The sequence below is a fragment of the Heloderma suspectum genome, chromosome 2 (assembly GCF_057233095.1).
Source record: "Heloderma suspectum isolate Gila_16-S chromosome 2, 16-S_ref, whole genome shotgun sequence".
Taxonomy (NCBI): domain Eukaryota; kingdom Metazoa; phylum Chordata; class Lepidosauria; order Squamata; family Helodermatidae; genus Heloderma; species Heloderma suspectum.
The window spans coordinates 125385514-125412371 of NC_139459.1; the positions used below are offsets into that span (position 1 = coordinate 125385514).

The 26858-nt window shown below is 44.2% G+C and overlaps 1 protein-coding gene across 2 annotated transcripts in view; it reads left to right on the forward strand.

Moving 5' to 3' along the window:
- Positions 1-26858, forward strand: part of HSDL2 (hydroxysteroid dehydrogenase like 2) — an 86833-nt gene that overhangs the window by 50183 nt on the left and 9792 nt on the right. Inside the window, exon 12 of one of the 2 annotated variants that reach the window (XM_084834713.1) lies at positions 5187-5269. The exons of the other annotated variant lie outside the window; for it this stretch is intronic. The gene's annotated coding sequence lies outside the window, so the exon portion shown is untranslated. Of the gene's footprint in view, positions 1-5186; positions 5270-26858 lie in introns of those variants that run through there. 2 annotated transcript variants of the gene reach the window in all.

Here is a 26858-nt window from a genome sequence, read left to right on the forward strand (position 1 = left end):
CAAACTCTGGTAAATTCTTAAAGAGATGGGAGTACCAGACCACCTTACCTGTCTCCGGAGAAACCTGTACAAGGGTCAAGAAGCAACAGTAAGAACCAGACATGGAACAACCGATTGGTTCAAAATTGGGAAAGGAGTACGACAAGGCTGTATATTGTCGCCCTGCTTATTTAATTTATATGCAGAGTACATCATGAGAAACGCCGGGTTGGATGAATCACAGGTCAGAATTAAGATTGCCGAGAATTATCAACAACCTCAGATATGTACACGATACCACCCTAATGGCAGAAAGCAAAGAGAATCTAAAGAGCCTCTTGTTGAGGGTGAAAGTGGAGAGCGCAAAAGCTGGTTTGAAACTCAACATTAAAAAAACTAAGATCATGGCATCTGGCCCCATCACTTCCTGGCATATAGAAGGGGAAGAAATGGAAGCAGTGACAGATTTTATTTTCTTGGGCTCCAAGATCACCTCAGACGGTGACTGTAGCTATGAAATTAAAAGACGCTTGCTCCTTGGGAGGAAAGCTATGGCAAACCTAGACACCATAGTAAGAAGCAGAGACATCACCTTGCCGACAAAGATTCGTATAATCAAAGCTATGGTTTTCCCAGTAGTAACGTATGGCTGTGAGAGCCAGACTATATGGAAGGCTGAGCGCTGAAGAATTGATGCTTTTGAACTGTGGTGCTGGAGAAGACTCTTATGAGTCCCCTGGACTGCAAGGAGGTCAAATCAGTCCATCCTAAAGGAAATCAACCCTGAGTGCTCATTGGAAGGACAGATACTGAAGCTGAAGCTCAAATATTTTGGCCACCTAATGCGAAGAGAAAACTCCCTGGAAAAGACCCTGATGCTGGGAAAGATTGAAGGCAAAAGGAGAAGGGGACGGCAGAGGATGAGATGGCTAGATAGCATCACCGATGCAATGAATATGGACTTGAGCACACTCCGGGAGAGAGCGGAAGACAGGAAGGCCTGGCATGCTATGGTCCATGGGGTCACGAAGAGTCGGACACGACTGAACGACTGAACAACAACCAGAGATGGGTTTTTGCCTCCCAGCAGCAGTTTTTGTAGGGACAATTTTTGAAAGAAGGAGGGTGTTTTGTGGATCAAGAAGACTGGCAGGAAGGGGGCTTATTTTCTAAGCCTCAGATCACTCAGAAAATGAACTGGTTGTTTTCTCTCTTTTTTAACAACTCCGTTCTTTTTGGAATGTATCTAAGAGGAATGGGACAAGCTCTGCACGGGAGACACTACAGTTGCAGGACTAAGTAGTGGTCTGGGTGCCCAAGCAACAGAAATAGTCTAGAAGCACAAAGAAAGGTAAGAAGATGGGTATTTTTGCCCTCCAGCAGTGATTTTTGGGTGCAGCCTTGGAATGCAGCTTCCTTCAAACAAATGGAGAAACATAAAGCTGCTTTATGGTGTTGCACTTCAAAGAACTGCTGTTGGGGGGCAAACCCCCACCCCCAGGGGGATCCAAGAGGCAGCTCCAGAAAATAGATCCGTGCAAACGGATGGAGAGAATCCTCTCCATCTGTTGAGAAGGAGCTGCTTTCCAAGGCTATGCCCAGAAAGTCTTCTGCTGCTCAGATTTTTATCCAAGACAGAGAAGAATTTGGGGGTGCTTCTAACACTCATCTCTCTTTTGATGCAAGCATTACTGAGGTCCTGAAGCTTGTTTCCAGGCTTGAGCCTGGTGAACTTCAGCAGCATCTCTAATCATGTAGTTTGGATCACTATTCAGAATACCTCCCAGGAACTGTTGAAGATAATGTAATACAGTGAAAGTTTCTTGATCAACATCAGGGAATTATATGGCCACGGGGTTTGCATGTATCATTAATTGTGGTGATGTTGGATCAATGGACTTGTTGCTATTTGTTTGTTTTTCAAATTTCAAAGTTCTCTTGTTCCAAATTATGGTTTTCACTGACATCCTACAATGTGACACCATTAGATATAGCCAACGATTTCCCTTTCTTATTTGGGAACATATGGGTTTTGTTTCCTGGCTAAATTATAAATCTCTGCATGGTTCTGCATCATGGTTCTGCAACATTGGTTCTGCAACATTTCCAAGGAGATTATCTTTGGGAACAATCCTATCTAGATCGATGGTCACCTCTGAGCCCAGGGATGACCACCTATCCAGTGCAGGGCAGGAGGAGTGGTGAGGAGCGGATCTCCTCCTTGCTCCTCCTGCCCTGCTTTCGCAGCTAGACAGCCGATTTTGGCTATCTAGCCACAGGACCTTGTGAAGCGCGGGAAGCAGTGCCCAGATGACGTGTAGGATGTGTCGTGCTAGCATTTCCAACCTCCCCACCCTGGCTTGCCCCCGGGAATGCCCCATTTTCACTGCTCTGTGCTGCTGTTACGAGTGTGGAGCGCGGGGCTGATCTGTGCTACCTACAAGGTGGCGTGGGAGGGAGTGGGGGTTGGTTCCCAGAAACACCTATCCTATGGCCATCTAGTCACTGACTAGCGGCCATAGGATTGTGCCCTTTATTGATTATTTCACTCCCTGGGTCAAGTACAATATGGACAGTGCACTTTTTTGTTGAAAAGAAAATGGGAGTAGGGGTACATTTTCCTATTAGAAAGTGGTTACTAAAGCAATAAGGTAATTACAAAAGGTCTTGCACTTGTCCTGAAACATTACTCAATATACAAGTGCACTAATAACTTCCTACAATATTAGCTGTGCGGTATTTAGGTTAACTTTTAGTTTAGATTTTGGTTTTCCACGAGTGCTCAGAAAATATATTTTAAATAAAGTAAAATAGAGAAACTGCCAATGCCAAACCAGTGAAGGTAACTAAATGCTATCTGTTACAGTAGCAAGTGCAGGATATATATTATGTTAGCTCTTATTTTGAATGCACTGACTTAACCAATAAAGATACTATAAGGGATTGATATAGAGACCCCCGGCACCATTGTAGAATTCTACTTATTGGTAAATTCGGTTGTATGGTGGGAAATGTAATAACACAGAGAAGGCTGAGAGTTATGCAAAGCTATCACCAGGAAGAAGCTAACCAGGAACAAGGGGAGACAAATTAAAGGCTGCTTGGGGGTGAATTAAAGATTAATTAATTAAATTAGGGATTGATTAATTAATTAAATTAGGGATTAATTAAACCCTAAGAAGGGAGAGCAGAGCTCTTGAGAAGTTGCCCATCAACAGCACTTGGCAGTCTTCTTCATTATGGTGTGATATATTTCCATTTAAATTCTAGCTATTGCTTCTAACTTTGCATCCATACATATAAAACCAGCATATGCAAATCTTATGCAAATTGATATAATCTTTCGTCCTCTCCTTTGGTGATGCGTTTCCTCTTTGGGGGGCAATGTGTCAGTGGCCACCGTACGTGGCAAACGCAATTGCTGGGTGAAGTATCAAGTGGTGGGTGTGAGGAGGATTCCTCTGCAATTTCCATTGGCTCCAGCAAGCAGCAGCACTGCCTTAGAATAAACACTCCCCTTTCCTGATCCAAAAACAACTGGGGAGAGAGAAAAACTAGCCCAACACGATCTCTCCCTCCCGCGCTGTCCCACTTTTCCAGTTTACAAACAAGAAGAAGGATATGTTTTTATTTTAAAAAATCCTCCCGCAAACAACACAACCAGAGATCTTTTAATTTAATAATTCGAGCTATTCCTCTGCTGGTGCGCACAGAGGGACTCAGAGGACGGGGAGAGGTTTCCCAGCTGCCGCTGTTCCAAAGGCGGACATTTGCTTGACATTGTATTTAATGTGCTGTTTATTGCCTCGCCATTGAATAACACGCTCCCCCCGCCCCTCCAGCTCCTCCATCTTTCTCACTCCCCGTTCTGTGAGATATTCACCACAGCGTCCCTTTCTGCGCTGGAGAGGGAAAAAAGGCGGGAGAGGCCGCTCTCCACAAAGCAATAAGAAGTGTTGTGCGCTATATTACAAATCTTATGGCTTCACCGCTGCAACATTTGGTCCTTTGACAGTGTGAATACTTGCGGTGATTTTTCTTTGGCTGTTTTGTTCAGTCTTGGCTCGAGGGAATTTGGAATCAGTTACCAGGATATCATATGAAATAAATATCGAAGAATGCAGAAGGAAGGAGACAGATAACAGAAGAGAAGAGGACAGCACGATCTGGGGCGCACAAACATGCACTCTATTTGATCGGCATCGTTGACATGTATATAAACGGAGTGTGTGAGTGTGTGTGTGTGTGTGTGTTGCTCTCGCAACCGAGAGCACCTGAGTGACATGTAGATTATGCAATACTCGCACCGGATACTAATATCTTGGGATGCGCGTCTAGTCTGTCTTTACTTAGTTAAGCGTCTTTGCGCAGATTAAAGGCTTAAAAATATTTATTGGGCTTCTGTATTTTTAAATGGGATGTGAACATTCGTTGAGACTAGGGGCTGAGGTATGTTTAGAAGTATGGGAACCATCCTCTTCTCTGACACGTCCTTCCTGACCCCTCCTAGCAGGGTGTGACAGAACCTTGCGTGTGTGTGGATCACGCACGGCTGAGTTGTGAGAGGTTGTAAATATATCTTCATAGGCAGGCGCGCGCGCACACACACACAGACACACACACTGTAGTATTTCTAGTCACTTTTTCTATGAGTTCTTAAACTGCTTTGGAAATACCCACTTTCACTCTCTCTCAGTAATATGTATATTCAGTCTCCCTCCATAGACATATTACATGCTATAGGTTTATGTACTGATTATAGATAGATGAGAAAGAAAGAAAGAAAGAAAGATTGATTACAGATGCTGGATTGCACTGTGCTTATGTGCTCATGTTGTGTTGATATCCCAAGTGTATTTCTGCTCTGCACTCATAGCTGGCTGTATAATAAATCCCTAGCAGGCGTTTGGCAGACGAACCCTCAGCATATATTATAGTGTCCCCTTCCACTCGTACACTCCCTCTCTTTATAGCTGTGGGCTGAGGCAGGGATACCAATGGAGCATGGAGGTGTGCGTGTTCTGTGTGTGTTGGAGCAGTGGGGGGCGGCGGCGGAGGGGTTGGCTAAGCGTGTAACAGCAGGGAGGGGATATGTGGCTGTATGTGTGCGTGTGTGGTACTTCCTGTGGTATATTTATGACCAGGGCTTCGATTTCCGGTAGCTGATACGAGCTCTCTCCCCCTCTGTGTCTCCCTCTTTCTCACAGAGCGTTTAATAATACACCGAGGAAAGAAGGAGGATAGCTTTCGGCAAACACACACACACAGTGGGGTGAGGAGGAAGACAGAGAGAGCTGCCAGTGGACGGGGATGAAAGACACCCCTCACACCCCTCAGACACAACACTCTCCCTTCCTAGCCTAAACAAGATCTGATGAATAACCTTACCATCCAATATCACGAATAGACCACGGTCTCCACTCCCCACCACCACAACGCACAACACACGCACACATCACATCACATTCCTATGGACAGGCACGTGCAGGTAGGTGGATATCAGAGCTTTGGGGAGGTGAGGGGAAAGCAGAAGCGAAATGGCGTGGACGTGAGGCTGCGTGAGGGGAGGTGGGTAACAAATGCTCTGTTATTTCTCTGAGCATATTGTGAAAGGGATGGCAGCTTATTAGTATTTATGACATCTGAGTGGATATATAATAGAGAAAGTCTTCCTCTGTTTTGGGGCGTCTAGGGTGGGAGGGCAGCTCTACTAGGAAAGGGATAATGCCCATATGTGTAGAGGTCTGTCCTCGTCATTTGGAGAGGTGCAAGGGAGATAGGGCAGTTATTGAATAGAAGGAGGTGATATAGGTGAGAAGCATTTATCTCTCTCTCTGTGATGGCATATTGAATTGGCGATGACCCGTGGAAGAAGCCTTAGAGATGTACCCCACACTTAACGAGAGGGTCATTTATGCTTTTATTGATCAGAGTTTATTTTGTGTGCGTGCGTGTGTAAGTTTATTAGAGCATGAAAGGAATGAGCTGCAGCTTTCTTTTCTTCCTCTCTGGCGGGGTTGAAGGCAGTTGAAGAAGGAGAGGAGGCATCTTTGATGTGGGTTTAAAGAAGTGAGCCTATTTGAAGGAGATATGGCTGAATTTAGAACTGTGTATGGGGAGTTGGGGGGGAGTGTAGGCAGTTGTCTGGGGTCCTGAAGGAAGTACATCTTTGGGGTAATTGTGATGATGTGATTGAATGGACAGGACTGTGTATCCTTGGGGAGGAAGCATGGTTGTATCGTGGGGGTAAGTGATAGGTGGGGTGGGGATGTGTAGGGGCAGGTGTACCTGTAACGAAGTGTGTGTGTGTGTGTGTGTGTGTGTGTTGGTTTCACAGTGAGGTGTGTGTATGTCCATGTACACGGGGCAGATGTGTTGTATATATACATTGTGAAGAAGGGAGGCATATGTGATTGTGTGGCGGGACAGGTGTTATAATATGAAGTGTCCCTTTTGAGGCTAAGGGTAAAATCCTACATAACTCCTACTTAGAGTAGACTCACTGAAATGGATGGGACATCTCTAACTTAAGCCCCACTCATTTCAGTGGATCTGCTCTAAGTAGGGCTTATGTCGGATTTTACCCTAAGAGCCCGATCCCATACGTGTCTACTCAGAAGTAAGTCCTATTGAGTAACTCCCAGATACGTAGGTATAGGGTTGCAGCCTCAATGTGCGTTTGATTGGCTCGGGACAGGTGAGGTAATATAGAGAAATATTATGAGGTGTGCTCTTGTGGCGGGACAGCATGGAGAGACACGGAAAGAGCTCCATCCTTCCTTTCTTTTTAGTACGAATACATACTGACACACGAGATCATGTGTCCTATCCTTGGAATTTCGTCCTGCAAAAATCAGCTTGTCTTTGCTTTGACTTAAAAAGACGAAAAGGAGGAGAAGCAGAAAGGCGGCGGGGGTTGTGGGGAAAAGGAGTTATAAGGAAAACCTTGCTTTGTGAAGTATGGCATCAGGGGAACCTTGGTCGATAGAAAAGAGCTTAAAAACATTCCGCTAGTTGTTATGGACTTCTCTTTCCCGAATTCTTTCATTTTTACACTACAGTAGGCGCAGGGGACCAAGGGACCCTAGCATGGAAGGTAAGGGGGCTTTTAAGAGCCGGATCGGCCCCTGTGCCTGCTCTAGAGTAAAAATGGAAAAAGACGTAGCTGCTAGATAGGTATTTAAAGTGATATCTATTTTCGCCCTAGCAGCACACACGCATGTGATTCTCTTCCCGGGTTAGTTGCCCTTATTTATAGTTTCTAACAAAATAGGAAGGAAAAATAAGGATAATGAGGCAGGAAGTATTTATTCCTCTGTGACCCTGAACACAGGGGCTGTTTGGTAGCAAATGCATCCATCACAGCCCTCCAAGGCGTGTTAGATTGCACAATTACTTGGGAGTAGGTCCCACTGGATTCAGTGGGCTTCTGTGTAGACGTGTATAGGATTGCACTGCTAGGTGGTTAACTGGAGACCCATGAAAGAGATGAAGGGGAAAGGGTTTTCTTTCTCGTTGTTGGCATTTTTCTTTGGAAGTTACCTTTTCACTGTTGCCTTTCCTGCAACAGGAACAGTATTTGCATCCCATCCCCCAACATTGCTAAATGCCAATTAATTTTTCAACCTGAATTAAAGGTGAGATCCAAGTGACAATAAGCACACTGAAACCTCAGAGGCTTGACTTCCCAGAATGCTTGCTCTGTTTTCTCACTCCCCTTATACACCAATGTTATCAAAGCTTGCAGGAACACTGTGGTTTGAACAATGATACTTGCGAAGTGGGTAGGTTCTCAAATCTTTGACTAAGAGAGCCCATCAGCAGAGTTTCACATTTGTTCAGGATCTGCATATTCCCGTCACATTCACTAACTCTGAAGTCATTTCACTTTCTCTCACATTGCCTTCAGCATCCACTCATCTCTTATGAAACAATGGGGATTCTTGATTATCTGTAGAGTGAAAAAGACCAACGTCTACGGTTTGCTGCTTTACAGATGCTTCATCCAACCTAGCTCAAGCTGTTAAGCATGAGGGATGACTAGATCTTGTTTAAATGAGGCTTCTAAAGTGATGATGATGGTGATGATAATAAATAATATAATATGGTAACAAAAATGCAAGTACGTGGGACTCCTTGGTTCTGTTGCATCCAGGAACAGAATTGCTAAATTACTTCTGTATTAGAGAAAAAGGCTGAATAATAATAATTACATGCCACTTAGCTGTTCAGTAATTAAAAGTGTCCCTAACAGCGCAATCCTATATGTGTCTACTTAGAAGTAAGCCCCACTGACTTCAGTGGAGCTTACTCCCAGGTAAGTGCAGCTTAAGTCTTCTTGGGAGAAGACCTTTTTTGTTTGTTTGTTTGTTTTTTAAACCACCAAACAACTTCAAGAGGGTAACCATGTTAGTTTGGTGCAGAAAAAAAAGTGAGGTTTTTTGGGTCTTATTTTGTGAGCTCAATATAGCAGCAAACATTTACATTTTTAAAAAAGAAAAAATGATGCCTCTTACTTAAACTTGGCACTGGTTCTGTTGATTCTCTTGGATCCAGGATTCTATTTAATGTGTTTATAGGCTTAAGTATACTGTATTTCCAGTATTGTGTTAAATTCTAGGCTCTTTGAAGTGTAATATAAAAGTAAAATAGCTTACTGGACTGATTGGTTAACAGTCATACCAGCAACAGAGACCAAAGACTTAGAAAAACAGGCTTGCAATATGAGTAACAGAAACAATATGCAGATCTCAGTTATGCTGTTTTGGTTGCTCTTGAATATCTCAGGTGCCATGGACGGATTCTTTGGGATACTTTCTGGAATCTAGTCCTATCCAAACCTGGTTGCATGAGCTTTGTTTTCTATTTAAGATACAGTAGTTGAAATGTTGTGGGATGAAAAACATGCTGAGATACAGATATGCTTTTAGAGTACTGTTGATAGAGAGCCATTGCAGTTTAGTGGCTAGAATGTTTGACTAGGCCTAGGGTGATCTATGTTCAAACCCCCATGAAGTTCACTGGATGATCTTGGCAGTCACTTTGTCTCAGTCTAATTGACCTCACAGGGTAGTTGTTGTAGCAGCCATATCGGGGGTCAGACTAAGTGGTCTCATGTTCTTGCTGAGCTACCATAGTTTAGCAAGAAAATAGCAATGTGGAAACTTCCTGACTTATCTGCCAGGCTGAGGTTAAGTCAAATTGTATATCATGTCCCTGTTCTTTGCTTATTGCATACTGTGTTCCTGTTCTTTACTTATCGTACCCTATGACCCATTTCCTGTACCATAAACAACTGAGCCAACTGCAAAACCGCAAGAGAAGGGATGGGGGGGAGAGTCGTCTGTGTGTCACCATATCTATAAAAGCAATGTGTTGATGTGCCTCGGGGCTTCTGGCTCTTTGGAAGTGATTCCAGCCTTAAGCCCGCGCGTTAAATAAAGAGGAACTCCTTTTCCTTCATTCCGTGGTCTCTCTGACTTTGATTTCTGCATCATAAATGGTGCCGTGACTCGGATCGTGGCAGGCTCTGAGACAGAGAAGTGGCAGTTGCCTGCTCTTTATCGCCGCACCGGGAGGGAGAGCTCGGCGCACACTTCCCCTTCTTGGCGCCACCGACCCTTTTGTCGGGTGAATGGGAGACAGCCTGCGCCGGGATCACCCGAACGGTTGTGTGCATCAAGAGAACCTCAGGAAGCGGAGGAAGGAACTTGAGCCCTGCCTGTACTGCAGCTGCAATTGAGTTGAAACCCACATTGGAAGCCTTCAGGAGAAAGGCAAGTATATGGAATAAAAAGAGGGCCCCGCCTTATGAAGAAGGTCAGTGTTAATATACATATACAAAAAGAGACCCACTTGATCACTCCCCCGAGCAGGCACTAATACTCAGCAAGGCGCTGAGGAAACTGCTTCGCTGTAGTGGAAAAGTGGGAAAGTGGGTGGCAGGGACATATGAATGAAGTGGTGAAATTGATGATTGTGTGGGTGGCTACTGCAGTTTGTGTTGCATACCATCGACCGTCCGGGTGCCCAGGCCAGTAGCAAAGTGCGTGGTGTGAAATTCCTTTTATGTCGGCTGGTGAGACCCCTTACTCACTGACCAATCCCCTTTCCCTCATTGTGTCTGTCTTTATCTTAGGAGGGAGGCTATGGGAGGTGGGGGAAGCAAGACTTGCACCCCCTTGGGATGTATGTTAAACAATTTCAAAAGAGGCTTATGGTGACCCCCCCATGAACCCCCAATGGCTGCAAACATTGTGTGAAGTAGAGTGGCCGTCTTTTGGTGTAGGATGGCCCAGTGAAGGCTCTTTGGAGCCCAGCAAAATTAGCCATGTATATGCGATTGTGGTTGGGGAGCCTGGACACCCTGATCAATTTCCCTATATAGACTCGTGGGATTCTGTAGTCCGAACTTCTCCACCGTGGTTAAAGAAATGCCTAGAGACCCAGGCTAAAGTTCTGGTGCTTAGAAAAGAAAAATTAGCTAAGAAATTGCAGCCAGTGTTAGAATCCCCGAGTGAAGATCTGACAGAGGTAATGGCATTTCCGCCCACCTATGCCCCACACGAACTCATTGCTACACCGCGTGTTCATGTCACCGTGAGGCAGCCGCGTCATTATGAATCAGCCCCATCGACTCTCGCGGCTGCTGAGCCCATGGCACCCCCCGCAGACATCGCCACTCGGTCCGATACGGCTAGGACTCCACTGTCACCACCCGTTTCAACTCCCACCGATAGTGCTTTGCCAATTTCAGCTACAGTCCTCAATTCCCAGATCTTACCTGCTGAGACTTCTACCTCTACGGGGTCCCCTCTAACGCCTCAATCGGCGCTTATAAAGGAGGTAAATGACTTAAGATACTGGGCTGAAGATCTGGTAAAAACGGCGGTGGCCCTAAATGAAAAGGCAGGCCCGTCTACTGCCCATCAGTTAAGAAGTCCGGATAGCAGAGTTCAACCTTTGTTTCCTTTGAGACAAGTAACCCAGTTAGTGCATAATCCAGATCCAGAAGCAGAAGAACATTATATACCTGTTCAGGCTTACACATATGCACCTTTTACAACCTCTGATTTATTAAATTGGAAGACCCATTATGCCTCATATACAGAGAAGCCTCATGAGTTAGTAGAGCTGTGCTCCAGTATTATGGCTTCGCATATGCCCAATTGTCAAGACTGCCAACAGTTGCTCTTGACATTGTTCACCACAGAGGAGAGGCGACAGATCCATCAACAGGCAGAGCGAATTGCCTTAGGAAGAGCACCTGAGAATCATATGAATGCGCAAGGATGGATGAGAGAGAGAGTGCCCCTAGAAAATCCCCATTGGGATCCAAATACACCAGCAGGATTGGAGCGCCTCACCCAGTATCAAACCCTGCTGTTAGAAGCCATGAGGGCAGGTATGAAGAAGTCATTTAACATGACTAAAGTCTCTGAAGTGCTGCAAGGTGCCACTGAGGCCCCTGGAGAGTACTTAGAGCGTCTTTTAAATGCCTATCGTCAGTATACTTCCCTCGACCCAGAGGCCCCAGATAATATGAAGATGGTCAACATGACCTTTGTAGCTCAAAGTTACTCAGACATCTGGAAAAAGCTACAGAAGTTAGATGGTTTTGCAGGAAAGAACTTAACAGAATTATTGGAAGTAGCTCAGAAGGTATATGTGAATCAGGATCAAGAAGAAGAGAAGAAAAAAGAAGAGGATGGTTAAAAAGGCAGAATTGCTTGCTGCGGCGTTGGTAGAGCAGCGAGGTGGAGGACGAGGAAGGGGCCGAGGGCAAAGAGGATGTGGACGAGGGAATGAGAGAGGATCTAGTAGAGGAAGAGGAGGTTTAGGGAGGAATCAGTGTGCCCAGTGTGGACAAGATGGACATTGGTGGCATGAGTGCCCAAATGGAATAAATCAGGCATACAGAGAAGAAAATCGAGGAGGCCATAACGGGCGAGGGAGGGGACAGCTTAGCTGGCAACTGAATTGGCAAATGCAGGGATCTGCAGGAATGTATGAGGTAGCCCCCTTTATGGGAATGGCTGCGATGGAAAGTCTTGAATAGGACAGACCGGGCCCCCTCAATCTCGGCCCCGGGGAGCCCCTGGTCACTGCCACTGTGGGGGGCCGTGACATTGACTTTATGATTGACACTGGAGCAGCTTCATCTGTAATAACCTACCCGGTTGCTCCCCTCACCCATCAAAAAGTACGAGAGGTGGGGGTGATGGGAGTAGTAGAGGAAAGGCCCTTGTTAGAACAAAGAACCTGTCAGCTTGGATCCCATATGGTGGAACATCAGTTCCTATACCTACCCGAGTGTCCAGTGCCATTATTAGGGCGCAATTTGTTGTCAAAACTGAGGGCCCAAATATCTTTTGAAGGAGACGGAACAGCTGCTATTACCTTCCGAAGAACCAGGAGAGGCATAAAGCTTTTAACTCTCACCTATCCACAAGAAGAGGAGTGGAGATTACATTGGACCATGCCAGTACTGGATGAAGAGTCATGGCAGGCATTTAATGTGCCTGGGGTGTGGGCAGAAGACAACCCACCAGGAATGGCAAGATGTGTGCCACCTGTTGTAGTTGAATTAAAACCAGGGGTGGTGCCAGTGCACGTACGACAGTATCCACTGTCGCGACGAGTGATACTAGGAATTCAGAAGCACCTAGACCGTCTGCTAAAATACGGTATCCTCCGAGAATGTCAGTCACCATGGAACACACCCCTCCTACCAGTAAAGAAACCCGGCACTGATGAATATCGTCCAGTGCAAGACCTGAGGCTGGTCAACCAAGCAACAGTAACCATACATCCGGTGGTCCCTAACCCGTATGTATTGTTGGGTCTGATTCCGTCTGAAGCAACTCATTTTACCACACTAGATTTGAAAGATGCCTTCTTTTGCATTCAACTGGCGCCCGAAAGCCAAGCCATCTTTGCCTTCCAATGGGAAGACCAATTAACGGGAAGAAAGACCCAACTGACGTGGTCCCGCCTTCCACAAGGTTTCAAAAATTCCCCCACCCTATTTGGTACTGCCCTGAGTCAAGACCTCCAAGATTTCCATTCAGAACCCGGGAAAAGAGTTCTGTTGCAGTATGTGGACGATTTGTTACTTGCGACGTTGTAAGAATTTGAATGCAGGCAAGGCATCCAGGAATTGTTACAACTCTTGTGGGAGCGTGGATACAAAGTGTCCCGGAAAAAGGCGCAGTTATGTAAAACCCAAGTGCGATATTTGGGGTTTATAGTGTCTCAGCGACAACGAGAATTGGGTCCTGAATGAAAAGAGACTGTGTGTGTCCTGCCTGAACCAACAACTAGGAAGCACGTGCGGGAGTTCCTTGGAGCCGCCGGGTTCTGTAGAATTTGGATCCCTAATTCTGCTGTAATGAGTAAGCCCCTGTATGAAGCTACTAAAGGTCCAGAGACAGCTCCTTTTCAATGGGACAAGCCGCAGAGAGAGGCTTTTGTTAACATTAAAAAGGCGCTACTTCAAGCCTTTTTTTTTTAGGACTTCCAGATGTAGCTAAGCCCTTTTTGCTGTATGTTCATGAACGAGACAATGTAGCCGTAGGAGTATTGACACAGCAACTTGGCTCGTGGCAGCGACCAGTGGCATATTTATCTAAACAATTGGATCCTGTTGCCAGAGGCTGGCCAGCATGTTTAAAAGCTATTGCAGCAACAGCTCTACTGGTTAAAGAGGCGGATAAGTTGTCAATGGGGCAAGAGCTAATAGTGCAGGTTCCGCATGCAGTACTCACACTGATGGAGTATAAAGGAAATTACTGGTTCACCAACGAGCACATGACCAAGTATCAAGCTATGCTCTGTGAGAACCCACGTATTAAATTAGAAGTGTCTTCTAACCTGAATCCAGCCACGCTGCTACCAGTAGAACCGGAGGGTCAACCTGAGCACAACTGCATTGAGACTATGGATGAAGTTTACTCCAGTCGGCCAGACCTGCGTGATAGTCCGTGGCCCCACCCAGATGTCACCTACTTCACAGATGGAAGCAGTTTTGTCCGAGATGGAAGAAGATATGCCGGCTACGCAGTAGTAACTAGAGACAAAGTCATTGAAGCAAGCCCTCTGTCCATAGGGACCTCGGCTCAAAAGGCGGAGCTGATTGCCTTTATTTGAGCTTTGACGCTGGCTGCTGGACTCACAGTCAACATTTACACAGATTCTAAGTATGCGTTCACCACTCTCCATGCCCATGGAGCACTATACCGTGAAAAAGGGTTAATAAACTCAGCAGGCCAAGGTATCAAAAATGTAGTAGAAATCTCGGCTTTATTAGATGCCGTGTGGCACCCTAAGCGTGTGGCAGTGATGCATTGTTGAGGGCATCAAAAAGGAACCAACGATATAGCCAAGGGAAACCAATGGGCAGACCAGGTGGCTAAGCAGGCCGCCTTTAGAAGTAATCAAAACACGGCAGAAAAATTGGCACTTTTAGCCACTCCATTGTTCCAAGTCGATTTGACAGACATGTACCCAAAGTATACCACAGAAGAAGACCAGATGGCTGTTGAGTCTTTAAGAGCCAAGAGAACAGTCCAGAGGTGGTGGGAACTGCCAGATGGACGGATTTTTGTACCACACCGGCTAGCCTGGAGTATCGTGCAGGCAGCTCATAAAGCCACCCATTTAGGAAAGAGTGCCCTAGCAGCACTACTACAAAAGCAAGTTTACATCAATGGGATACACAGCTTTGCCAAGTCAGCATCTATTCGGTGTGTAGAATGTTCCAAAAATAACCCAAAACAAGGAAAAGGATCTCCACCAGGAGTTCAGCAGCATGGTACTCTCCCTTTCGAAGCCCTGGTGGTTGACTTCACTGACATGCCTAGGGCAGGACATTATCGTCACCTATTAGTTTTTGTATGTTCTTATACAGGATGGGTGGAAGCCTATCCGACCCGAACTGAAAAAGCAAGAGAAGTTATAAAAGCCCTAATGAAAGACATCATCCCGAGACATGGATTGCCTTTGTCTATTGGATATGATAATGGCCCCGCCTTTATTGATAAAGTGTTGCAAGAAGTTAACTGTCTATGAGGCATCCAGTGGAAACTCCATTGTGCCTATCGTCCACAGAGTTTGGGACAGGTAGAAAGGATGAACCGAACTCTCAAAATCCATTTACCCAAGCTGTGTCAAGAAACCAAGCAAAACTGGACAGAAATGTTGCCCTTAGCTCTGTTCAGAATTCGATGTACTCCCCACAAAACTACTGGCTGTCCCTGTTCGAATTGATGTACGGTAGGCCTCCTCAAATTCTAGTCGGATTAAGGGGAGACCTGCAAGAGTTAGCAAATGTTAGCTTAAGGCAAGAGGTCCAGGCACTGGGCAAAGTTCTTCAAGCCCAGCGTCGGTTTGTCTTAGAAAATAAGCCCCCAATTCCCATTACAGAGATTCATCCTTTCCAACCGGGAGACGAAGTGTGGGTCAAAGAGTGGAAAAATGACCCTTTGACTCCCAGATGGAGAGGGCCAAAAACTGTTATACTTTCCACCCCTACAGCTGTGAAAGTAGCTGGAGTTAAACCCTGGATACATTGGACACGAGTCAAGAGAGCAAGGGGGGGGGAGTGGACTGTAAACAGGAATCCTGAAGATCCTCTAAAAATCGTTCTGAAAAAGCAGGAAGAAGACTCAGGCTAGACCTTACCGTGGGCACACCGGGAGACTGCCCACCCTGCGTACGGTCAGACCTGCAACTGGGGAAAATTGAAGAAGGGGACTAGACCCTACTGCAGCTAGCCAGGTGAATAGCTGCCCAGCGTACTGTCAGATCCCAAAAGAAGATTAAATATGCATGTTGTAGTGTTAGTAGTGTTATATTATGGTTCCCTAACAAGGTGTGAAAAAGGGGGGCCTGCCCCTGGAGGAGGAAGTCTGTCCCAGCGATTCGCTGATAATTACTGGCTTCACCTAGCTAACATCACTGGAGTAAAGCATTTTTGTTTACCAAAAGATATACCTGCAAACAGGCTTATTAGCTCCTGTCTAATACCTGTCTGTAGACATCCTGGGAAAATTCAAAAGATACCATGTTATGCAATTATGGTATAAGCTTGACTTATTCCCAAAATGCTGATTGGGGCGTGGTTGAGAAGATCCTACCCCCTACAGAATTTACTTTACGCACCCCCATCGTTGCTGGAACAAATGCTACATGTGCACGAATGCTTAATTGTCAAAATTTTTCCGGAAAATGTAAAGCTATCCCTGCCCCCCCCTTCCACTGTAATGAAATTCAAAACATATCTTTTAACGATGCCCACATACTTTTGCCTCATGGATGGTTTTGGACATATGATTCCCGCACTTGGTCATTCATTCCTGCCAACTTGTCTGATAACCACCCATGTTGCCTCAGCCGCCTAGTGCCAATTCTTCCCCCGTGGCCCGAGAAAATCCGTCGACGGTAGCCTCGAGCACTCCAACTAACTGAAGATTGTAATAGTCATGTGCAGTTATACTCTGACTCAGAAAAATTGGCCTTAGCAATGTCACTGGTTGGGGTTCCAGGTTTAGCCTTGGCTGATGGTCTGGAGATCAACTGGTTAGCTTGCAGCTTGGCCAAAAGCATAAATGCCACCTCACGAGCATTGTCATTATTAAATAAAGAGTTGCGTGATCTAAGAGATGTGGTTCTAGAAAATAGAGCTGGTATAGATTACCTCTTCCTTCTTCATCATTTGGGTTGTGAGACACACCAAAAGCTCTGTTGTTTTAACTTAACTGATAATGGCAATGCTGTAGATGAACAGATCAACAAGCTGCACCATATAGTAGCTGACATCAAAATGGGACAACATGATTGGCTCGATTGGTTGACCTCTTGGCTTCCAGATCTCAGCTGGCTCAAAGCATTATTTGTTCTGATTTTACCAGTGGCATTGGTGGGAGTACTGTCATGCTCCTGCACTCCCTGGTTTATGCGTTGCTTAAACAATCTGTTTACTGCCTCGGCCACAAAAACAGCTGCCTGCTATGCTCTAATAGCTCAGCAGGATATTAAGTAAAAGGGTTGCTATAACAATCCTGTGTTATGCTTCACAAACCAAAATGTCTACTTGTGTAATGAAATGCTATAATTGTAGTAAAATTATGCATTAAAGGGGGGAATGTAGCAGCCATATCGGGGGTCAGACTAAGTGGTCTCATGTTCTTGCTGAGCTACCATAGTTTAGCAAGAAAGTAGCAATGTGGAAACTTCCTGACTTATCTGCCAGGCTGAGGTTAAGTCAAATTGTATATCATGTCCCTGTTCTTTGCTTATTGCATACTGTGTCCCTGTTCTTTACTTATCGTACCCTATGACCCATTTCCTGTACCATAAACAACTGAGCCAACTGCAAAACCGCAAGAGAAGGGGTGGGGGGGAGAGTCATCTGTGTGTCACCATACCTATAAAAGCAATGTGTTGATGTGCCTCGGGGCTTCTGGCTCTTTGGAAGTGATTCCAGCCTTAAGCCCGCGCGTTAAATAAAGAGGAACTCCTTTTCCTTCATTCCGTGGTCTCTCTGACTCTGCTTTCTGCAACATTGTGAGTATAAGATGGGGGTGGGATATATGCTACCTTGAGCACCTTGGAGGCAGGGCAAGATAAAAATAAAATAAAAACATTAACAGGGCACAATCCTATGCATATTTAGACAGAAAAAGTTCATACAACTCCCAGTATTCCCCAGCCAGCACAGCACAGCTGGCTGGGGAATGCAGGGAGTTGTGGGACATTTTTCTGTCTAAACATGGATAGGATTGCACCTTTAAAGTAGATCCTGTCACACTTTCTTCATTCTGCATATATCTGTAGGTATGCACTTGAATGTTTCTTGTACCTGAGTTCATATTAGATCAGATAAACTTTGAGCAACCTTTCTGGTGTTGATAATAACGTAGTGTGATGATATTTGTAAGATGCAGAGGACTGCCTCCAACAGTAATAATTTAAAACCCTGGTACACCTACATTTTACAATGCATTCAAAGTACCAACACACCTATTTCCTGGGACAGACAGCTATAGAATACGTTGGATGTTATTTTTCATTAGATCAAGCAACCAGTTCAAAGACGTGCAGAGTTGTGAATTTCACTTAATTCTTCATCAGGCAAAAGGGCCATTCAGAGCATAGAAGTTTGGCTTAGCTTTTATATGCCCATTTTGGTTTCATACTCTTTTTTTAAAGACTAAAGGCCAGCATGGCTGGAAGATTAATTCTTGGCTAGTAGTGGATAGTTTTTGCTAGTTTTCACATTACAAAGTTTAAGGCAATTGGAAAGCCCAAGTAAAACAATAAAATACACATTAATTCTCATCTAAATTTATCACATTTTGGGGTTGACAGACATTCTTTTAGAATGTCCAGACTTTTGCCGAATGTGGATGTTTGCTAGCAAAAACGTTTTGTGTCATTTTTCCAATATGATGTATGTGACATTTGCTTTAAATATAATATCAGATGTGGTTGGGAGAATCATTTCCTTTGTAACCATTTCATATATGATTGTGATCAAATTTACTTTATAAGTTTTGCTTGAAAATTCCTCTTGATGTTACTTTAATTGGATTCTTCAAAGGAGCAATGTGACAAATTTTAATTGAGTGAAATGCTGAAATGTTATAGTAATGTGATGTCTTGGTATATCCTTTTTTCATTTCATAGTAGTCAACATGACTCTAAAACAGGATGCAGTCTTTGAGGGTTGTTTCATACATTACACAGCAGCAAACCTCAATTTGTCACAGAAGTCTACTCAAATTTGCAGTAACCAAACCTAGCTCTCTCTCTGATGAGTGTACCTGTATGATACATATGTTTGCAAACATGCATTCATCACATTCACGCTTTACACAGTTTACATTTTTATCTATATACTAAAAACATCTTAAGTGCACGCCTTAAAAGTGTAAGGTGTGAATTGGCTGTAGTAGTCAAATTATTCCCAGTTTTAACACTAACATTCGTGTTATTTTTTAGACAACCCACTGCAGCAGAGTGAATTGTGTAGCCTAATGTTCAAAACAACAGCTCTCCATGTCCATCATTTTGTGGCCAATGTTGTGCATGTTGAGATGTTACATAGCTACCCTCCGCCCCACCAGTATTGGCTGACAGAGACTTCTAGGTCCTCAGATCTGCACTGATGTTGCATAAACCCATCTGCACAACCTGTCTAAAGTCCTGTGCTGTAAAGCAGTGTATATTATTATACCACCATGGGGCTAAAGGGGCAGGATAAAGGGATGCAAACAATGAGTTAATTAACCCACAAATTGCTGAAATCTAGCGGGAGTGAGTGTGCTGCCTCTGGCACATTCATCGCTTCCACTTTCAATTAACAATCCATGATCACCCCATTCATAGGTTGTTATCATGACGTCTGAACCCAAACATTCTGGGTTGTTTAGGGGTTAAACATCCCAGACTTAACCCAGCAACAAACTCTGGGTTTACTCTGGGTTGTTTAACCCCTAAAAATCCCAGAGTGTCTGGGTTCAGATGTCACAATAACAACCTAAATGGGGCAATTGTAGGTTGTTAATTGAAAGTGGAAGCAATGAGTACACCAGAGGAAGCATGCTTGATCACTCCTGCTGCTCCCCAACAACTCAGGGGTTTTACAACCCATGGGTTATTGTGATGTGCAAACCAGATGTCCCACAAGCATATCAGTGATAGACTAAGAATTATAATTAGTGAATGTCTTTGTTTCTTTAATGATCTTGTTATATTCTTACATATGTTCTTCTTTTTTGTTGCCTCTATTTTTCTTTCAAAATAAAATAAAATTTCATGGAAACAAAAGTTACTTTGGCTGAATTGAGGCTGTTATTTTTATACTATACTAGCTGATATACCTGGCGTTGCCCGGGATATAATTTTGTCATAGGCGCTATTTGTTAGAAACACATTAAGGTAGGTTTACACTTCTCGGAAAGGCCCCATAAGAAAGGTGAAAAGTTGAATCCACCAGTCTTGATTAAAAAAGCACAACAATTATAATGAGCAGATTGAATAAAAAACACTACTAAAAATGCAAGAGACTGAATCTGTAAGCACTACTACAATATAATCCACACTGAATCTCATACCACTATTAAAATGTTCAACAGAGGCTTCCTTGCTGGATACTGCAAGAACAGGGGAGAGAAACTAAATGCTCTCCACAGTCAGAAAAGAAACCATGAGTAAAGGGGAGGGAACAAACGGCAGCCAGCCAATCCAAGGTGAAGGAAGTCAGAGTGAATGGGAGAGAGACCAATAGAATGAAAGATGGCCAATAGGATGACTGGTAGCTGAAATCGGAAACCTGGCCTGTACCATGATTGAGAGGGTGTACTTGTTAGTAAGGGAAAGTATAAAAAAAGTAATAAGGTAACCCAGTGACTCCTGTCATACACTCTGGCAAGTGAGAATGCGAAGTAAAAGGGGCAGCAACTGTAGGGCCCAAATGACAGGCTCAGTGGCCCCTGCAGTGTGATTAGGCCCAGGGCAGCTCCCCCTTATGCCCTGTCTTACAGACTGCCCTGCAGCCAGCCACAAACACACACATCCAAAAATCTTCAATTCAGCTACACATAAAACTCCGCTATTTTGCCCTTCATTTTGCAATTGCCTTCTCAATTCCCCCCAGTTCACTCTTTTATGAATAAAGCCCTAAGTCTCCACTCCACTGTGTCATCCCAGCCCCTCAGACAGGCAAGCACACACCGCACCACATTTCACATTAGTGTTAATCACACACTACTAACAGATACATCTGGCATTGAAAGGGGTAAAGATATTTAATGCTAACTTGCTTGCTCGCTGGATATTGCGGGGAAAGGGGAGAGAAACTAAAAGCTCTGCACAGAGGGAACCAACGGCAATCAGCCAATCCAAGGTGAAGGAAATCAGAATTAATGGGAGAGAGACCAATAGAATGAAAGATGGCCAGTAGGATGACTGGTAGCTGAAATCAGAAACATGGCCTGTACCATGACTGAGAGGGTGTACTTGTTAGAAAGGGAAAGTATAAACAAAGTAATAATGTAACCCAGTGACTCCTGTCATACACTCTGGCAAGTGAGAATGTGAAGTAAAAGGGGCAGCAACTGTAGGGCCCAAATGGCAGGCTCAGTGTGAATACACCCAAGGCAGCTCCCCCTTATTCCCTGCGTTACAGATGGCCCTGCAGCCAGCCACAAACACACAAACCCGCACTCAATGTTTGACTTTTATATAGAGAGAAGATTGGCACGACACTGTGTCATGTATATTTCTTTTAAATACCTGTGCATTTAAAGTTACCCAAAAAACATATGCATTAATGACCGTGAGGCAACAACGGTTTCATCGTAATTCCTTTGACCTTTATTCCAAAATGTTGATTTTTGTGGGTTTAAAAAAAAAACAATCAGCTGTACTGAGTGAATTGTTTTGTAAGACAGAAATTATAGAGTATCAGTGTTCTAGTATGTTTCCTTGGTAACAAATATACTACACAGATTCTATAATGAGGTTCTTAGTCTGCTAGCAACTGTGTATATTGCCTTGCTCAGTAATTGTGTCTTGAAGTGAATATGAGGTCTTGTTTATATGACTATTCAAACAAATGCTATCCAAGATAAATTACCATTGAAAAATGAAAATCTTCCACCTGTGGCAATATATTTCTTTATATACAGAATAATATACTGTATAAAAGTTTGAGTGTAAATAATGCAAAATATTTATTCTGGTTGAGAGGTTCTTGCATTTAAAGGTATAGCTGTATAATATATACTGCGTTTTGTCTTCACTCTTGTGTTGTAAACCTGCAGTACAATAAGCTCGTAAATACATTGGGTTCAGTATCAGACATACAGTTTGACCCTATGCATGTTTACTCAGAAGTAAGAACCAGTGAGTTCAATGGTGGAATGGTGGATAGCTCAATTAAAATGTTAACTCAGTGTGCAGTGGTGGAGAAAAAAAAATGCAAATTCCAAGCTAGGGATTATTAGGAAAGGGACCATAATGTCATTATATAAATCTATGGTTCAGCCACATTTGGAATATTTTCTACAGTTCTGGTTGCCCCATCTCAAAAAATATATTCTAGAGCTAGAAAAGGAGGACCAAAATGTTAAATAGTTTGGAGCACCTTCCCAATGAGGAAAAGTGTTCTGTGTGTTGTTGTTTTTAATCTGGGGCAGGTGGGAGATTACTGATGAGATGTTTATAATATGATGCAAGCTGTGGAGAAAGTGGATAGAGGGAACTGTGTGGGTTAAGAGGCCACTCCTACCATGATAAAGCCCCTAGATACAGGGTCCATGGTAGGTAGAGCAGAAAATAGATGGCTGAATGTAGCAGGAAGACATATGGAAAGCCTGTTGCAGAGGTAGCGAGTAGTTAGCTTCCCTGGAAGCCTCTTCATGAGCAAAAGCCTGTTCAGCAGAAAAGGTCTGTTCTGGAAGTGGGTGTGGTTAGAAGCTAGCAGGTAAATGGCCAAGCAAGCATGGGAAGCCAAATACGAAAACATTTGGTGACTTTGATTAGGGCAGGGATGGGCAATGTGTGGACCTCCAGATGTTTTGGATTATAACTCCCGACCATTGGCCCTAGCCAGCATAGCCAATGGTGAGGGATAATGGTAACTGGAGGCCAAACCATCCGGAGGGCCACAATTTACCCACCCCTCATGTAGGGAGGGAACTAGAAGCTACAGAGAAAAAGAATCAGGAAGTATTCTTCCACTCCGACTGAGGTCAAAGTGGGCCTAGGCTGTCCCACCCGCTTCCTTATAATATTCTTTTTCTCCCTCTCCCATGATAAAGAGCTCTGGGTAATGGAACTGATTGTCAAGAGATTCCTGATAGTTACAAGAAAGTACTTTACACATTCGCTGGTGCAAGATGTGATGGTCACAGGCTTAGATGGCTTTAGAAAAAAATTAGACAAATTCACAGAGGACAGGTTTAAATGGAATCTCCATATTCAGAGGCAGTATGCTATTGAATACCACTTGCTATAGGGTGGATATAGGACAGGGCTATTGCCTTCTCACCTTCGTTGTGGGCTTCCCAGAGGGATCTGATTGACCACTGTGGCAAACAGGATGATGGACTAAATGGCTCTTTGGTTTGATCCAGCAGGGCTCTTCTTATGTTCATTGAGCCCTATTGTGGTAAGCATGACTCAAAATTGACATTTTAGGCTTTGGGGCTTTGTATAACAAATATTAAAACAATCACATATGCACCCTGCCCACAGGTACCTGGGCATCTTGGGCCTCATAACCATTCCCCACTTATACTGTGTGGTTGTGTAGTGTGCTGGGTCTCAGTATCACACCTAGGGTGCCCGGGGGCAGAAGACAACAGGACTCCTGTACCTTTAATAGTTGTGTAGAAGAGGGATTTTCAGCAGGAGCAGTACAAGAGGGTACCAAGGAGCTAGTGGGTCTGAGGGGGTTCCGCATTCTAGAGGTCAGTCAAGCTACTGAAAGAACAGCTGCAGGAAACTTTTGCAGAATGTTCTGGAAACTAATTGAAGATATATGTCGTGAAGGACAGACCATCCTCCTAATTAATCCATCCCTACAGAAGTTGGGAGCCTGTGTGCCTTTACTAGGTAATATTCTGTAAATAACCTCTGTCAATGCCGGAAAAACACCAAGCCCATGATTCATAGGTCACTTGACTCCAGACCAGTGTAGAACAGCAAAATGGCACCTGCTTTGTGAGTTGGATCCATGACATGCTAAGATAGCCTGACATCAAGATAGTCAGCATGAGCATTAAGAACATAAGAAGAGCTGTGTTGTGCTGGATCAGCCAAAATTCCTAACTATCTAGCTTTCTGTTCCCTCAGTGTCCCACCAGATGCTTATGGAAGCCCATGGCAGGATATGAAAGCACAGAACCTCCTGCTAATGTTCACTAACAACTGATATCCAGGGGCAAACTGCCTCTGATATTGGAGGTAATATTTAGTCATTGTTAATAGTAGCCATTGATGTTGGCCAATGCTGAAGTCTCCCAAAGCAACATCTGGAGGATCTCAACAAACTAATTTCAAGAACACCTTGGAATTCACCAACATTGAGTCTATTAGACCATGGTATAGACAGGAAATAAACTAGTGGACTCCATAAATTGACCCTGGATCCTAGTATCTTCTGCGTGCACACTTAAAACTGTTTGATTGCATTAGATATCTGGCAAAGCAAATAGTATCTTTGCAGATCCATGTGATGCCACATCCTGTATGTCCTACTCTGGGCTGGTTCTGAATTGGATGGAACCAATCTAGCAAAATGTAGCCCTCCAGTATCATCCAGCCAGGTCTCAAGAATACTTGCAGATCAGGAGCCTTATCCTGAGTCAAATTGGATGACAGATGTCTTGTTTGGCAAGAGCGAATTGTACTGCCTCTATAAAGTGAAGTTGGTGGGAAAATATTTGCCCGTATGCTCATAAGCAACAATATTGTTTGGAATGCAGTGTGGGTTTTGAACTGCAATATGTTTAGTACCTTTTCCAGTCCAACATAGCACTTGTAGGTATAGAGTTCTAGTAAAATGTATGTGTGCTTCTAATTATAAGCTGGCTAAGTACTGTCAGTGAGCCATGTTGCTAGTTATGTTGTGTTTCCTTCCTGTTGCAAATTTGTTTGCAGTTTTCATCTCATCCAGTTATTCTTCCAGCTAGTGTGTTGTTAAATAAGTCATTCTAGTATTCTGATATACCATTCTGTGGAAAATTAAGTTTGGCCACCTTCTGGGTACAATCAAAAAGAGCTCTCTGGCATACGAGAATGTACAAAGTGGAATTTATTTTTATATTTCCCTTTGGCATGAAAAATACTCCATTATGCCAAGTTGTGTTTTCTGAACCAGCTATGCATGACAGCAGTGGAGTGTTGCTCCAATATAGAAACAGTCAATTTGTATGGGAGGCTGTTATTCAACAGGGCCTTAATTTACAAGAAACATGTTACACTTTAATTGAGCCCTTTTAAGCAAGCTGCACTTGCTTTAATAGACACATCTTGTTGTGTGCGTATGTACAATTTCTGAAGGATGGTTAAAATCTGTTTTGCTTTAATTGGGAGCCAAGGCAAAATGGCAAGTTGTAGCAATAGTATAAAAATGGTGTTACGGCTGCTGGATGACCATCCTTTATTAAGCAAATTGCTTGCTTAATACATTAGGGATCATTTATCCCCTGAATAAGATCTAGTGCCTGAAACTCTGTCTCCCTCCCTCTGAAAGGCAATATCCTTCAGCTAATGGGAGGGGCAGGCAAATGGTGTTATTGCACTTTAAACAGGGAAATAGAAATGAACATCCCTCACACGTTGCAGGGGACAATGGGATTGCACTCACTGGCCATGTCGCCTGCCTCCAATGCATAGTGTTAGCCATGTTCCCCTCTAGCTGTGTGTTTGGTGAGCATGAGAACAGACTATGCACACATACTGACATATTCACTTACAGTTCCTCCTCTGCATGGGGATCAGGGATCACCTCCTTGTGTAGAGAAGCTCTACATATGTATGTCATATGTAGGAGGGCAACAAAGATGGTCAGGGGACTGGAAACAAGTCTTACAAAGGGAGACTGAAAGACCTGGGCATGCTTAGCCTTAAGAAGAGAAGATGGAGATATGATATTGCTCTTCAAGTACCTGAAAGGTTGTCACAGAGAGGAAGGCCAGGATCTCTTCTCAGTCATCCCAGAGTGCAGGATACAGAATAATGGGCTCAAGTTACAGGAAGCCAGATTCCGGCTGAACATCAGGAAAAACTTCCTGACTGTTAGAGCAGTACGACAATGGAACCGATTACCTTGGGAGGTAGTGGGCTCTCTCACGCTGCAGTCATTCAAGATGAAGCTGGACAGCCATCTGTCAGGGATGCTCTGCCTTGGATTCCTGCACTGAGCAGGGGGTTGGACTCGATGGTCTTGTAGGCCCCTTCCAACCCTACTATTCTATGATTCTATGACACACACACCCCACCTCAAACTCTTCTGTATTAGGAGGTAGACCTGCCTCTTTTAGGGGATGGGGATTAAACCCGGAAATTCAGGCAAGGGGCTTAAATATTCCTGAGGGGACCAGGTAACCGCTATTGCAGGGGTGGGTAGTTTCATGGGGCCTGGGGGCCATTTCCTCCTCCCATAGGCCACACCACGGGCTGCCAGTGTGCATATATCATCCCACAATTGTGTCTGTTCACAGGTTTCACTTTAAAAACCTATAAATTCCTTTTGGCTTGAGCTGGCAATGAGACAAAAGAAATAGGTATGCAGTGTACACTTTTCCTTTATCACACCTTCAACCTTCTCACACTGGAGGCATTCAAGATGAGGCTGGACAGCCATCTGTCAGGGATGCTCTGACTTGGATTCCTGCATTGAGCAGGGGGTTGGACTCGATGGTCTTGTAGGCCCCTTCCAACCCTACTCTTCTATGATTCTATGAACTCAGACCCATCTGTGCACCGTCAATATTTTTTTGGGGATGCCTTCATTGGGCCGCCACCACCACACTGCTTTCCTCCACACACTTTGATCCAAATTCCTAGCTGAAACCATCTGGCATGGATCAGCCCAAATCCCTCGTACAGCCAGATCTCAGATACCCTAACATTAAGAGCCTTATCCTGCATTCATTCTAGGATATATAATGTTTTATTACTGACTTTACATTCTGAGCTCCAGTTAATTCTATGTCAGTATGCCCATAGGGCCCCATCTCATAGTCAGCGTATGCATGGCTGGAGGTGGGGTGAGGATGGCCAGTGTGAGTGTTGGTGGTAGGACTAGTCCATGTGGTCCCATGACCCCCCATGAGTTCTTTTGATGCATGAGGGGGTTCATCTGA